The following is a 14,792-nucleotide window of genomic DNA, read 5'->3' as shown; positions in this document are numbered from 1 at the left end:
ATAGGAATTACCAATATAATTATTATTACCAATATTAGTTTTACCATAAGTAGGATTTCCACTTACTAACTTTACTAACTTAATATTACTATTACACTATCATTATTAATATTATTATTGATATGATTATTATTACCTTTACTTATTATTAATTCTTTAATTACTTATTATTAAATCTCGATACAAAATCTTGTATCACATACATATAATTCGGCCTTCTCACTCATGCCACACGGTCACACGGCCCAATGCCTTACCATTAGTTAGGTCCAATTCCCGACTTGCTTACTTACTTTATTATTTAATTAAACGTCTTACTTGCAATTAGTATTAGAAATGTTATTAATTAACTATGTGAATTACATTATTTATTCCTATTAAATTAGTTATTAAACTACGGGTATTACAAGTTTTCTTTAGATGATTCTAGAGAGAATAAAGGGAGGTGATAGGATGGCTGCTGATGATGAATGAAGAACACAATAATTTAGGGTTTCTATAGATGATTCTAGAGAAAACAAAGTGGTGGGAATAATTGGGTTGGGTTGGTGTTAATTTGGTTTAGTTGATGGCTGATTTAATTAGGGTGTCTTGTTTAATTTTGGGATAGGGTAATTGGGTTGAGTTAGTGTAAATAGAGTGGGCCAATATGATGGCAACTTTAGTAAATACAATAGACTAGTGAGGATCCTATGGTAATTTTCACGCCCCAAAATTTTGCCAAAAAAAGGAAGAGGAACCAACACCCGACTAGCATCGATTAGGAAACAGGAATCAACAATCAGACTAAGAGGGAATATTGAATAAGATAAAAGAAAAAAAGTTGTTGAAAAAAAGTAACAAAAAAATCACAAAAAGGGCAGAAAAAAATGGGCAGGGAAAAATAGTTGGGAAGACGTAAAACAAAAACGTATGAAAAAAAATGTTTGAAGAAAAAATCGTAAAATTTGATTGATTCCTTTATTTAACAACCAAACAACCACAAATGGAATAAGGGGATAAACCATTCCCTTACAGGATCATAACCAAACAACAAGTTTAATTCAGGATAATTCAATGGCCATGTTTGGTAAACAGCGGATTAATATTAGCAGAAGCAGATTTAGAAAGCAGATTTGACTAGCATAATGATTTAGCATGTTTGACTAACAGATTATTTAGCAGAATTGTTTTAGAGGTGTTTGGTAATTGACAGTTTTAGATTAGCAGATTGTTTAAATGTGAAATGACAAATAAGGATATGAATAAATTATTTATTAAATATATAAAAGGAAGGTTAGTATTTTTTTAAGGGGGTAAATAAGACAATTTTTTTCTTTCTAATTCGCTAACCCAATATGCTGGTAGGAGCAGCATATTGCAAAATGGCATATTGGATCCTCATATGCTATTTCAATATGCCATTAACCAAACGCTTTAAATAGCATTTTTGTAAGTCAAACATGCTAAACCTCTCCAATATGCTGAAATTTGGCCAATATGTCATTTACCAAACAGAGTCATGCCTTTCCCCTTATTTTCCTTTCTTGATTTCATTATCTTTCCCTTTTCCCATACCAAACGCCCCCTTAATCCTTTCCTTTTTTGGTTTCTTATCCCCTTATATTCTTAGCTGTTAAAAACCATTAAAATATTTATTATGACATCTTAATTAGGGTACACTAACAATCTTACAAAGCTAATACGCTAAATTAATTAAGTATAATAACAATTATTAATAATAGTATTCCTTGAGTTTGTTATGTTATCACATGTAAGTAATCAATATTATATATATATATATATATATATATATATATATATATATATATATATATATATCATATATCATATAATAAAAGAGGATAGGTAGGCTACGTCACCTTAGGACTGCCTAAGCCCACATATGACGTCAGTAATTACATACTTGCCACTTACCTTATGTCAACAATAGACAAAAGAAAATAGATGAGATTGTCTGCAGCACCCTTTTTGTTCAAGTTTATCTATCTATTTCATATATATCCTTTTCTTTCATTTTCTAATTCTTCACATCATAAACTTTTTCCGGTACTTCCACCACAAATTACTTTCGTCCTTTTAAAACAATTTTACTACCATCATCCATTTACCTTTACTTTGTATATGTAACTACGGTTTGCAGTCAGCAGTTTCACTTGACTATTTGATCTTTAGTTTAATAGACGATAATCCTTTTCAGAGGTACATCTCTACTGGAAGTTTATTTGATTATGCAAATTTTTTGTTTACCTATTCTTCGTTGTGCTGAGTTCTCATCTTTTACTTTATTTTTGGTTTTTATATGTTATTTTATAATGTTTCCTTAGCAAAATTGAGTACCATGTGTTCGATGAAATGTCCCAAAGAATCTTATATTATTGTTTGGATGTTTTTATGTTCCGTATACATATTTTGTGTTTAATATTGCACAAAATCTCATTGAAGACAGGCGATATCTGTACGGATACCGTTTCCTCTTCCGAAATACCCACTGAGAGGTGAGTGGAAAGCACATGGGGATGCCCCACCTTATCCCCTCTCCCTTTTTTTTAGTGTTCATAAGATTGTGATGTGATTAGCCCGTCACAAGCAAGACTACCTTTTAATATAGTTACTTTTTCTTATCTTTCTAGGTGGTAAATGTTGTGACTTTGACTATTCCCGATTTAGGCTAATTACTTTTGTGATTTGGCGACTTTTCTATTGAAATTCCTCCTTTCCAATTGCTGTCATCTCGGAACATTTAACACTCTTACGCATGTCATATTACTTTCGTGATTTGGCAATTTCTCTATTTTATTCCCTGCTTTCCAATTGCTGACATCCCGGAACAGTTAACACCGTTAAGCATGTCCGTTCAGTGTTTACAATTCAGTAAAACTACCTCTCCTATTTAAGCTCATTAGAAAGTAGTAGAACGTTTTGCCCTACAAGACTAAGTAAATAGGCAGGGGCTAATTACTAAATGACAAGTGGTCAAAGTTGAGTGTAAATAATAAAATTACTCACAAAGTCTTCTTAAAATAGAAAGGACAACAATTGACTGGGACATCCGAATATGGAAATTACAACTAACAGGGAAAGAGGGAGTAATTTTCCGTAGTTTTTGAGACGAAACATGTGTAGAGCATATACTTACTGAACATGAATGAATCCAAGCTGTTGCTAGGCATAAATTCATAGATAAGCATTTTCTTGTCTGCTTGAGCACAGTATCCTATGATCTTCACAAGATTCCTGTGTTGAAGTTTAGCAATTAGCCTAACTTCATTCTTGAATTCGTGAATCCCGTGCCCTGAGTTTGGAGCTAGCTTCTTGACAGCAATTTCTTTCCCATTGCGCAATCGTCCCTAAAAACAGAAAATTTTGTCGAGCTGTAAATGCAGAATTTCTGAACAAACGGATCCCCTTCGGATAATATACACCTTAATGATTTTCCTAATAAAATTATACCTTGTACACTGATCCAAAACCACCTTCTCCAACCTTGTTATCCAAACTGAAACTATTTCGCGTATAGAAAGGTAACTCTTCGCTTGAATCTCTTTCGCTAACATCTTTTGTCCAAAGGGACTGATTATGATGTGTTTATTCAAAATTTATGAGGAATGCCTGAAATAAGATTATCCCAGACGCAATTTCAGCTGTGAATAGAATGACTATGATTATTATATTGCGGGCTGTCTCATTAGAATCTTTAGGCGGATTTGGTAAGCTGATATGAATTCCGCAAGTAGTTACGAGTACTTTCGACATCCCAGTGAAGTTAGTTGATTCAGTCTCTGACTTGTCCACCCTGAGATTAAATGTAGAGCCTGTACCAGGGGACCAGTACCCGTTTAAGAGTTTGTTTAAGTGGTGCACACAATAGCCTCTACCATCAAACTTAAACCCAAATCCCAGACATTTTGGGTTTGACAAGCCAATAGATTGGCAGTGGTCAAAGCTATGGACCTCTAAATCAGTTTGAGTTTATCCATCTAAATAGTCAACATAATCAAGGCGTAAAAACTTATTACTTGCTATATCAATAATGGGTACGTCGTTCTCGCAGGAGTTCGACGTGGAGTTACGTCTAAACCCGGGTTAGCACACACACTCGTAATTCGATAAAGTAGACTCGTCACTATAACAAATATAACCTGGCCTACATAACCCATGTATTTGACAAATGATAACTACCGTCAACCAAACAGTCACCCATTCTTGCTTTTTCTGGTGAAAACTTAAAACTCTAAGGTTCCCATCATTACCCAATTTAAGCCTCCTGGTTAGATTTTGTCCAAAATCAGAAGTAAGAAGCGGGTCTGCAGCAGCCTGTGCGATCCGCCCATCAAACCCAAGACTCAAAAACCCAATACCTGAACTCCCACTAGGAATCCGACTTGTTATATACCAGATTTTTCAAGCCAGTGAACTGAAACTTTCCATTACGGGATGTCATTTGCACATGAATACATGTGTCCGCTTTCTTTTATGTTATGCGTTTAAATCTTTGTGAACGAAAAGACGTGAGTAACACGTTTTCGCCTACATCATTGCCTGTATTCGTGTCCTTGCCTCTTCTACCGACTCTTTGCATGAAAGTACTATAGTATATGTATTACATCTGTTACTATTAACATAAATTGTTTTTTTTTTTTGGCTTCTATGAGACTATTTCTTTGTAGAATGTGTTTTATATGCTTTATTTAAAATATAATAATCGTCCTTATTGCGATTAAGAAGCTGCCAGTCGTATATGTTTCTAACTTACTTCTGTTGTTTGTAGTAAGTAGAATTTGAAAATAAATCTAAGTGTGCTTGTTGGGGATAAAGCAAAACTACCTTCCCAAATCGGTACGCAAAATCCAAAGGTTAGTACCTTTACATAATTATAATTCAAGTAATAATTTTTTTGGTAGTTGTCATTGTTGTGAAATTCAAATTTCCTATCTTAGCCTAAGTATTTCTACCGACGCGATCCTAACTTTCACGGACAGAGGGATGACATCTTCAAGGGTAGTGGTTTGTGTGATGCCTTATATTGGAACCTATATAAATAAGTTATTCTAACACATATAATAATGTTTATTCAACAAATTGTTCGAACAATTTTATTGACGCTACATCCGTAGGTATTACTCATAAATATAATATATAAAAATTTTACGCAGGCATATTCTGAATAGTTAACAAAATATGCTTATATTGTTTTAGAACAAATTTACGGTTTAAATTACTTAAAAGCATTTTTTTGAAAAAATTTGAAATTTGTCAGTTTTTAATATTTGTTTATTTTTTATATTTTACTTGTTCTTTGTAATATTTTAGCAATGGCTTCTATTGAATAACTTCTTCTTTGTAAAATAGTTCTTTAGTATGAATATACTAAAGCACGTTGCATCGTGTTCTCGTTCAAGTCAACAACCGAAGAAAAAAAAAACTGTTTCGTCAAATATTGGTCGAAATGGTAAACATCATTTAACCTTCATCGTATACAACCTCATTCTATGTGCACTATCTAAAATTCTTTACATCTTTGAAGGTTTTCCAAATCCACCTTCTAAGCCATATGTTCTTCCCTTACCGTCGTTATGTCGCTACTGCGGTGCAAAACTGCTCAAAAATGATTCGCAAAGCTTTTGTTGCTGTCATGGAGATATACGCTTTGCACAAACCGTTCCGCCAAATAATCTCCGTCTACTATTCCTTTCAAATGAATTTAAAATCCCAAAATTTCAGAAAGTACGTGATGTTGTACAACAGTTCTTTTGCTTTTACTTCATTCGGAGTAAAAAGGGACCGTGAACTTGCGCAGAGAAATCGCGGCATATATACGTTTAGAGTTCAAGGTCAGGCGTATCATTTCATCAATGACATTTTGCCTAATACCGAGCGACCGCGCTATATCCAACTCTATTTCTTTGATACAGATTTAGAATTATGGCACAGACTACAGATTTCATCAGATATAGAGCGTCGCGTAGTTCAGGCTTTGATGGCCATTATGGAGCTCAATCCTTACACGCGATTCTTTAGATCGTTGAGGAACATTGGTATAAATGATGAAAGCCGAATCATAATAAAATCGGATCCTTTGCAAGATCAAAGAACTCATAATGTCCCGACGACATCCCAGGTTGCTGCAATTTAGATTGACGATGAAAATTCATCAGCTCCTCCGCGACATGACGTAGTTGTGCATGCACTTTCTGGAACAAGTCACAGAATACTACACTATTACGGTTGCTATGATCCATTACAGTACCCTATTTTATTTCCTTTTGGCAAAACAGGTTGGCATCGTCGTATCTACCGATTCAATCCCAATCGTCGACGTCGTCCTGATTGCCCTGCTTTTCCGATCAATGAAATTCTAATACAAACAGCGGACGATCTTCTTCAGAACGAAGAACAAGGTCCGCATCTTTATATTCTCTTTTTCAAAATAATTTTTTATCCTATCTCTTCTCCTCAATCCAATACCGTCTGCCGCCTTCTATTGACAGTGGCAGGTACTTCGGAGTCAGAGAAAAAAGTCTCCTGCAGAGACTAGAGAATATTACTCTATCGACTTCAGATTCGTCCCGCTGATTCTTCGATATTGTTAAGAAGTGGTCGTCTTTTGCAACAATATACGGTTGATATGTATATTAAAATTGAGACGACTCGACTCGATTACATAAGAAATAATCAGAATATAATTCGAGCTGACTTATATCAAGGAATTATAGACAGCCATGCCGCGGGGCAGAGATCTGGTGCGAACATTGGTCGTTGCTTCATATTGCCAGCCAGCTTCATTGGATGCGATCGTGATTTTAGACGTCGCTATATTTATTCGATGACTGTGGTGCAGCGGTACGGAAAGCCAGATATATTTCTGACGATGACATGCAACCCCCGTTGGCCAGAAATTGAGCGCGAACTATCACCTTTTGAGGAAGCTCAGAACAGACCTGACCTTATTTCGCGGGTCTTTCGAGCGAAATTGTTTGAGTTGAAGAAAGACATCTGCGTGCGTAAAATATTTGGCAATGTAGCTGGATACGTTTACGTCGTTGAATTTCAAAAAAGAGGTCTGCCACATGCCCATTTTCTAATCATTCTTGATTCGGCGAGTAAAATAAGGACTCCGGATCAATATGACGATTTCGTCTGTGCGGAGTTGCCTAACAATGCTGAAAACCCACATCTATACTCCTCAGTTGTTCGCCACATGATGCACGGGCCTTGCGGTAGAGCTAACTCTTCAAATCCCTGCATGAAAAATGATAGATGCAAAAACCACTACCCTCGTGATTTTGCAGATACGACAACTACTGGCCGTGATTCATATCCTATATATCGTAGAAGAAATACCGGCATTCATGTAATTGTTCGAGGATCAGAGCTCAATAATCAATGGGTTGTTCCATACAATCCTTTTTCTTTTGGCCAAATATGATTGCCATTTAAAAGTAGAAATATGTTCTACCATTAAAGCAGTTAAATACATGTACAAGTACGTTTATAAGGGCCACGATCGAGTGTCGTTTGCTGTTACTGATCCTAGCAATCAGTCTTCGTTTGACGAGATTACTGCTTACCAATCTGCTCGCTGGATTACTCCACCAGAAGCCACGTGGCGGATTTTTGGATTTCATTTGAATGAGATACATCCTAACGTTGTTCCATTACAAGTGCACCTACCAAACATGCAGACTGTTAGTTTTCACCCCTGGGAGAACCTTGATAACGTCTTAGATGACGACACACGTAAAAGAACAATGTTAACGGCTTTCTTCGAGCGGAATTTGAATGACAACTTTGCTAAGACGTTGTTATACAATCAATTTCCAGAACATTATGTATGGCATGATCGAAAAAAAGATAAATTCTGGACTCCGCGTGAGAAAGGGTTTGCCTTAGGCCGTTTGGTGTACGCAAATCCATCTGAAGGAGAGCGCTACTATTTACGTCTTCTTCTAGCAAACGTTCGAGGACCTACATCCTTTGACGACCTGAAATCCATTAATGGCATAATGTGTACTTCATTTCAAGACTCCGCATTCAGGCGAGGTTTGCTTGAAGCAGATGATTCTATTGAAGAATGCTTAGAAGAAGCCTCACGGTATCAGATGCCAGGTGCGCTTCGTAGATTGTTTTCAACTTTACTCATTTACTGTCATCCAAAAAACCCTAGATTGCTTTGGGATAAATTTTACCCATTATTCTCAGAGGACTATGCATATGCATTTCCATCGCAAAGGCGAAAGGTACTACAACTGACTCTTCGAAATATTTCTTATATGGTCGAATCAATGGGTAAAAGTTTCAGCACTTTTGATTTTGGGGATTTGAAATTGGACGACATAGATGTAGACAGATCCAACATGAAAGAAATTGAAGAAGAACTTAATATTCCAATAAATTCTGAGGAATTAAATGTTGTGCACATGCTTAATACAGAACAACGGTACGCTTATGACACAATTTACAGAAGAGTTATAAAAAATGAAAGAGGGTCTTTTTTCTTAGACCGGCCTGGTGGTACAGGAAAAACTTTTTTGTATAAAACATTGCTTGCAAATCTCAGAGTCAAAGGTATTATTGCAATTGCAGTTGCAAGCTCAGGTATTGCTGCCGCCAATCTCCCTGGTGGCAGAACATGTAATTCTCGATTCAAGATACCTCTTGATATCGAAGAGAATCAAAGTTCGCAAATCTCAAAACAAAGTTCCCTAGCAGAACTGATTCGTGCATGTAGATTAATCATTTGGGATGAGGCACCTATGGCAAAACGCCAAGCCATCGAACACTTTGAAAATACCATGCGTGATGTTTGCTCAAGTAACCTTCTTTTTGGTGGCAAAATTGTTGTATTTGGTGGAGACTTCCGACAGGTGCTGCCTATTATACCGAAAAGTACATTGCGAGAGGCAATCAATTCAAGTTTTGTGATGTCTCCGTTGTGGCCAAAACTTGAAAAAATCCATTTAACTGTAAATATGCGTGCCATGCGCGATCCAGCATTTGGTAATTTTGTTTTAGGTGTTGGTAACGGCTCGCATCCTTATGAAAATGGAGAGGATATCAAATTACCAAGATCAATCGTTATATCTGGAACAGAGGAACATGAACTAATAGAACGGCTGATTGATACAATATATCCAGACATACAACTAATAACTACAGATCCATCACTAACTACGACAAGAGCAATATTGACACCAAAAAATGATGATGCACAAACTATAAATGCTATGTTAGTTTCAAAACAAGAAGGTGAACCATTTACCTACAGGAGCTTCGATGAAGCAACAGACATAGCAACTGCGCAGTATCCTACAGAATTTCTAAATACACTGCAGCCAAGCGGTCTTCCACCACATGAATTGATATTGAAAAAGAATAGTCCCATTATTTTGTTAAGGAATTTAGATCCAACTTCTGGACTTTGCAACGGTACACGGCTTATATGCAAAGGCTTTGATCGAAATGTTATTGACGCAGAAATTGCTGTCGGTCACCACAAGGGCAAAAGAGTTTTTATACCAAGAATTCCACTTCAACCATCCCCTACTGACAAATTTCCTTTTCAATTCAAAAGAAAACAGTTTCCCATAAAATTAAGTTTTGCAATGACTATCAATAAAGCACAAGGTCAAACACTTGGTAAAGTTGGTATATATCTACCATGTCCTGTATTTTCCCACGGCCAGCTATACGTTGCTCTTTCAAGAGCAACTCAAAGTTCGATGTCACAAAGATGGCAGTTCTTCCGCATTGTAATTTGAATGACAGTTGGAGACGTACCAGAAATATTGTATGCTATGAAGTACTACATAATGCTAGATAAAACTAAATGGAGCTTTCTAAAATTTATGTAATTAATTTTTTTCCTAGATTTGTTACTCCAGTAGTGTTGTTGTACATAATTTTTTATGCTTACAATTTTTGTTTGTAACTTTATTGGTATGTAATTTTCTCTTTTTGGCATTTTATATTTTATTTTTCTTTTTGTGATTACAAAAAAATCAGTGTGTACAACGTAGTTGCCTCCATTTCTTTATGATTTTCGTATTAAAATAATTTTATTTCTTGCGTTATCGTTAAATTTTGTTCATGTCCTGCTGCACTATCCCTTAAAAAGGGAAAATAAAATCCGTCATCTGTCAGCTATTGAAAAATTTGTTCGGCCAATAATTGTTCTGCCTAAAATATAAAAACGCTATCTTATATGACTTCCTCTATGTTTGTGCTTCTGTATTTGTTTTTACTTCGTTTTCATTGTTACACTTTCTCTGACATATATTCACAGCTTCAATATCTTAACCTAAAATATCTTATTTTGTAGATTGAAATGACTCCTCCAAGAATCCCGCTTGCCTCTGTAAATGATCAGACTCGGAACTTCGCAATAGTCGTACGGCTGGACTCCTTACTCGCTTCCAAAAAGGCAAGGCTAGGAGATAAAACTCTTCAAAATTTGCTCTTCAGTGATACAGAGGTATAAATCAAAATATTATACAAAATATACTTATTGTTTGCAGCTGGAACTACTAACGTTTTCTAAGTTTTCTTTTGCACTTTTACTTATGCATCAGGGAACAGAAATGTCAGCAACTATCTATGAGGAAGATATTGTTTATTATAAAGACATTTTCCGTGAAGGTCACGAGTATGAAATTCCAAATCCAATCATTAAACTCATTCCTGAAAAATTCAGATATGAAAACAATATCTATCAAATGACATTGAAAGGAGGTATGGATGTAGTTGATCTCGGTCCCACTGAAAATGAAAGGACATACTGGGTTCCAGTAAATGCAATAACAAGTTGTCTAGATCGCAAAGAACGCTTTGGTGATTGCCACTATTTTTTATCATATTTGTTATTTTATATAAGTTTGACAAATTTTGTTGCTCACAATTTTTCCTTTTTTTCCATGTAGATATAGTTGGCATAGTTATTTCTATTGGATCCTTAAAAACAGTTACGACGAGAACGTCTGGTGATACCCAACAAGCAAGAGACATAGTTGTTGTTGACCAGAGGTAACAAACTTAAGAAATGCAATTTTTCAATACCTATTATGTAAAAAATTTCTTCTATTTCACTTTACCTCTACATACAGGATGCAGCCTGTCGTTGTAACCGCTTGACGTTTGAATGCTTTAGAACCTACAGAAAAAATTGCTCGTATCATAAAATCTTTACCAGTTGTGCAGATCACTCGGGTTAGAGCAGCCAGATTTGGAGGTATGTTACCGTATTTTAAAATAATTATCAACTTTATCAAGTATATGATAAAATAATACAATACACAAGGGTTGCTTTGGGTACTACCTGTTTTCAAGCATCATACTAGACAAATGATATTTCAAAAGAGCATTACGGATATGGTATGATAAAATTTAATTTTCTGCAGTTTAAGCTCATATTAAGCCCAATCTTACTAACGCCTAAATGCAGGGCAAATAACAATAAAGAGAATCTCAGAAGTGCTGCTATTACTTATGAAGCAAATGCTGGAGTCGAAAACTCAACAAATCGAGGCGAAAGTTCAACAAATCGCGGCACCTGAACTGAAAACATAGAGACTTTGCTCCCAATAAGTTCTCTTGCAGATCAAGAGGTAAATCTTTACACAAATATAAGTATGGCTGACACTTGCAAAACAATATATTTTACATAAATAACATTTATTGATTTCATTGTTCACCGATTTATAGGAGAAAAAAATTATACACATACAAGGAAAAATAAAGTCCATCACAAATCCAGGTGACTTTGCGTACACATCATGTAATGTCTGTAGAAAAGGCACCTCTGTCCCAGTTGGGGAAATCTTTAAGTGTACCCTTTCCGATAAACCTCATGAAGGCATTTCAAAAGCCACGTAAGTAAAATGCACTATTTTCTTCGTTACAACTTATAATCTGCCAATAATCTGCCAGTATATAAAATGTCTAACATTATTACTTTTCGTTTATAATAGCTGCGCTCTTAGAATTATTTTCAGCGACAACACATGTGAAATGCGTTTCACGCTTTTCGATTCATTTGTAAGTAGTTCTAGAAAACGTACCGTTGAAGTTTTTGCTCTTTGTCACCGAGAGGTAGTGTTATACTGAAATCCTTTTCCTATTAGTAATTTATAGTTATCTATTACAATTTTATACTATAGTCTATGAGCAATATTATTTCTCTCTTTTAGGAACGGCTATCCTTAATCGATGAAGCTCTTCTTAGAATAAAGGATCGTGAATTTGTTATAAAACTGTGGTCATTCGACGTTGGTGGGCCAGTTAGACAAATACGTTTTCGTCCGCAGCATATTAAAGAAACACAACTTTAGAGCAACGAAAGCATTTTCCAAATCGGTATAAGCTTAGTTTCTTGTTGGAAAGAAGACTACTTCATCTGTGAACTCTTTTCTTAATTAGTTTACCTTTTTCTTTTTACTTAGAAAGACGCAGCTTACTTACATATGTATCAGGTTTTGCAGTTTTAATAATGACTTCCTGCTGTTTTATTTCAGTCATCCTCTAACGTCGGACTGATCTTCATCGTCGTTTGGCTAATCGTAAACATATACGAATTAAAAATTGAGCATTCATATATGCCCTCATGATACATTAATGATTTCAAGTGAAGGATTAAGTTATATTGTTACAGGTACGCACCTAATTTAACAAAATTTATGCTATTGGCGGTTTGAAATACTCCTAAATGACTAATTATAGGTACATTATATACCGTAAAAAGTCAATCCATTGTATAGTTGTGTAAACGTAATCATTATCCTTATAAAACACCAATGGTCGTTTATTTATTTCAGAATAATACGTAGCAAGTCTACTATAATAGAAGAAAAAATTGTGTTAGTAGTGCATATGATAATTAAGTATCTCCATTATCAAACACCAATGCTTTCAAAGTAGCATTCAACATTGTTAAAAATGATGCTTTTTTGGGTTTATATAATGGTTTATATAGAATTGTTGGTTCTGAAGAATAAAGGAATTCTAATGTTGTTTTCAATGGTGATGATCATGATGATGTTTATATTTTTTCTAAGAATTTTGTTGTTAGGTTATTTGAGGTTATTGCTCAGGTGTTCAGTTTCGCTATTTCTTGTTTAAAACCATCTTAAAGTAAAATAGGGGTTTGTTGTAAATGTTGATTCTTTTGATTGATTCGAGTTTCTGATTTGATTCCTAACATGTTAAACAAAAAATGTCATTTAAGATGGCTCTATCTGTCTAAAACAAGTAAAGTATCGCATCACCCTTCTTTATTAAAAGACTCTAATTTTGTTTTGATTGTTCTAGCTGTTGATTATTTGACCTGGGATTTAACATTTTGAATATCTGAGTGTTGATGATGTTCTCTGATTGTTTGATGTAGTTAGTTGTCTTCTGATAATGTTATGTTAATGCCATTTGTTTTTACATACTCTCTCCATCACGGTCAATTGTTGTCCTTTGTTTTTGGCCTTTCTTAGCACAAAGAACAAGGAAAGGGAATAGGGTTATCCCACCCAGTCCAATACTCCAAACAACTATCCGAATCTTGAAAATAGTCTTGCATTTTCCAAATGAAACTGGCAACTGGAAAATGTAGAAATCAGGTAGGCTGCTAATCACCTGAATGAAAAGAGGGAAATTTGAGGTAGAGAAATTGTAGTGTGGCTTTGCTTTTGAACGTAATGGATTGTTTGTGGATAAATCGTGAGGAATATTTGTTAGCTTTTGACAATTTGCTAGGTTAGTCATTTTCTTCCCTGTCCTCACCGATACAATGTAGCTGATGCGTTGCTGTGTACTGAAAACACTGCTGTGATTGAATATTACTGCTCAATTGTCTTGTTTAGTACATTATTGACTTTAGAGATGAATAAATCTGGTTTGAATTTTGAACTGTATATCAAAACTGTCACTGTTTTCTTCAATTCTGCACGACATTAATGTTCCAGTAACTGTAAGAATATAGAAACACATCTTGAAATTATATGTTACCCCATATTTTGCTCAATTTTAGATTCTCAACTTTTGATCAAAAATCCCCACTTTTTCTCCTCATTTTTCTCCCCTCAATCCACCAGATATTTCTTCTCAAGGTCAGTTTATTTACTATTTCCATCTTTTTTCATTTTCTGTACAACTTTAGCTTCTTCACCATTTTTTTCCATGAATGTTTCATCAATTATACCCATGTCATCGTCATGTTTTTAGTGTTAGTCAGTGATCCTAATTAATGGGCAGATTCCAATTTCCCGTTTCTTCCCCAAAAATCATGTCTTTGTATATGCACTTCATAATTTTTTGTAGGTTGTCTGTGATTTGTTATCTATTATGATGATGGGTGTTAAGGGTAGTTATGATTCTGGTTAAGTAATGGAGATGTGAGACAAATATCTAATGATAATATCAAATTAAGCACTCATTTTTAACGTTAGTTTATTGTTATGAGGATTATGTCTTCATTTTCTTCTTCTTTCAGGTAATTTGCTTCATTTTTTAGGTTTTCGGGTTGTAATTTTGGTTGAAATAAATCTGCTTTGCTTGCTGTTTGCTGAAATGAAATGATTTTTGGGTGGAAAATTTATTCCCCCTGCTCGAAATACTGATAGTTGGCAATTATTCAAATCTGATTTATCTCTGTCAATTTTTTTTCTTGCATAAAGTTGCTGTGCGGGTATTGTTTTGTTCTTTGTTCTTCTGATTGTCGCACTCACACCTATGTTTAGCATTGATTTAAATCTCGGTTCGTTACTGAGACATAAAGGTTTTGGAATTTACTGTGACCACATTTTACCATG

The 14,792-nt window shown here is 35.0% G+C and overlaps 1 pseudogene; it reads right to left on the bottom strand.

Moving 5' to 3' along the window:
- Window positions 1–2,791: 2,791 nt before the first annotated feature.
- On the bottom strand, window positions 2,792–4,444 carry LOC141638298 (G-type lectin S-receptor-like serine/threonine-protein kinase At1g11410; annotated as a pseudogene).
- Window positions 4,445–14,792: the final 10,348 nt, after the last annotated feature.

Source organism: Silene latifolia, unplaced genomic scaffold, assembly GCF_048544455.1.
Source record: "Silene latifolia isolate original U9 population unplaced genomic scaffold, ASM4854445v1 scaffold_20.1, whole genome shotgun sequence".
Taxonomy (NCBI): domain Eukaryota; kingdom Viridiplantae; phylum Streptophyta; class Magnoliopsida; order Caryophyllales; family Caryophyllaceae; genus Silene; species Silene latifolia.
This window is presented reverse-complemented; position numbering and strand designations above follow the sequence as displayed.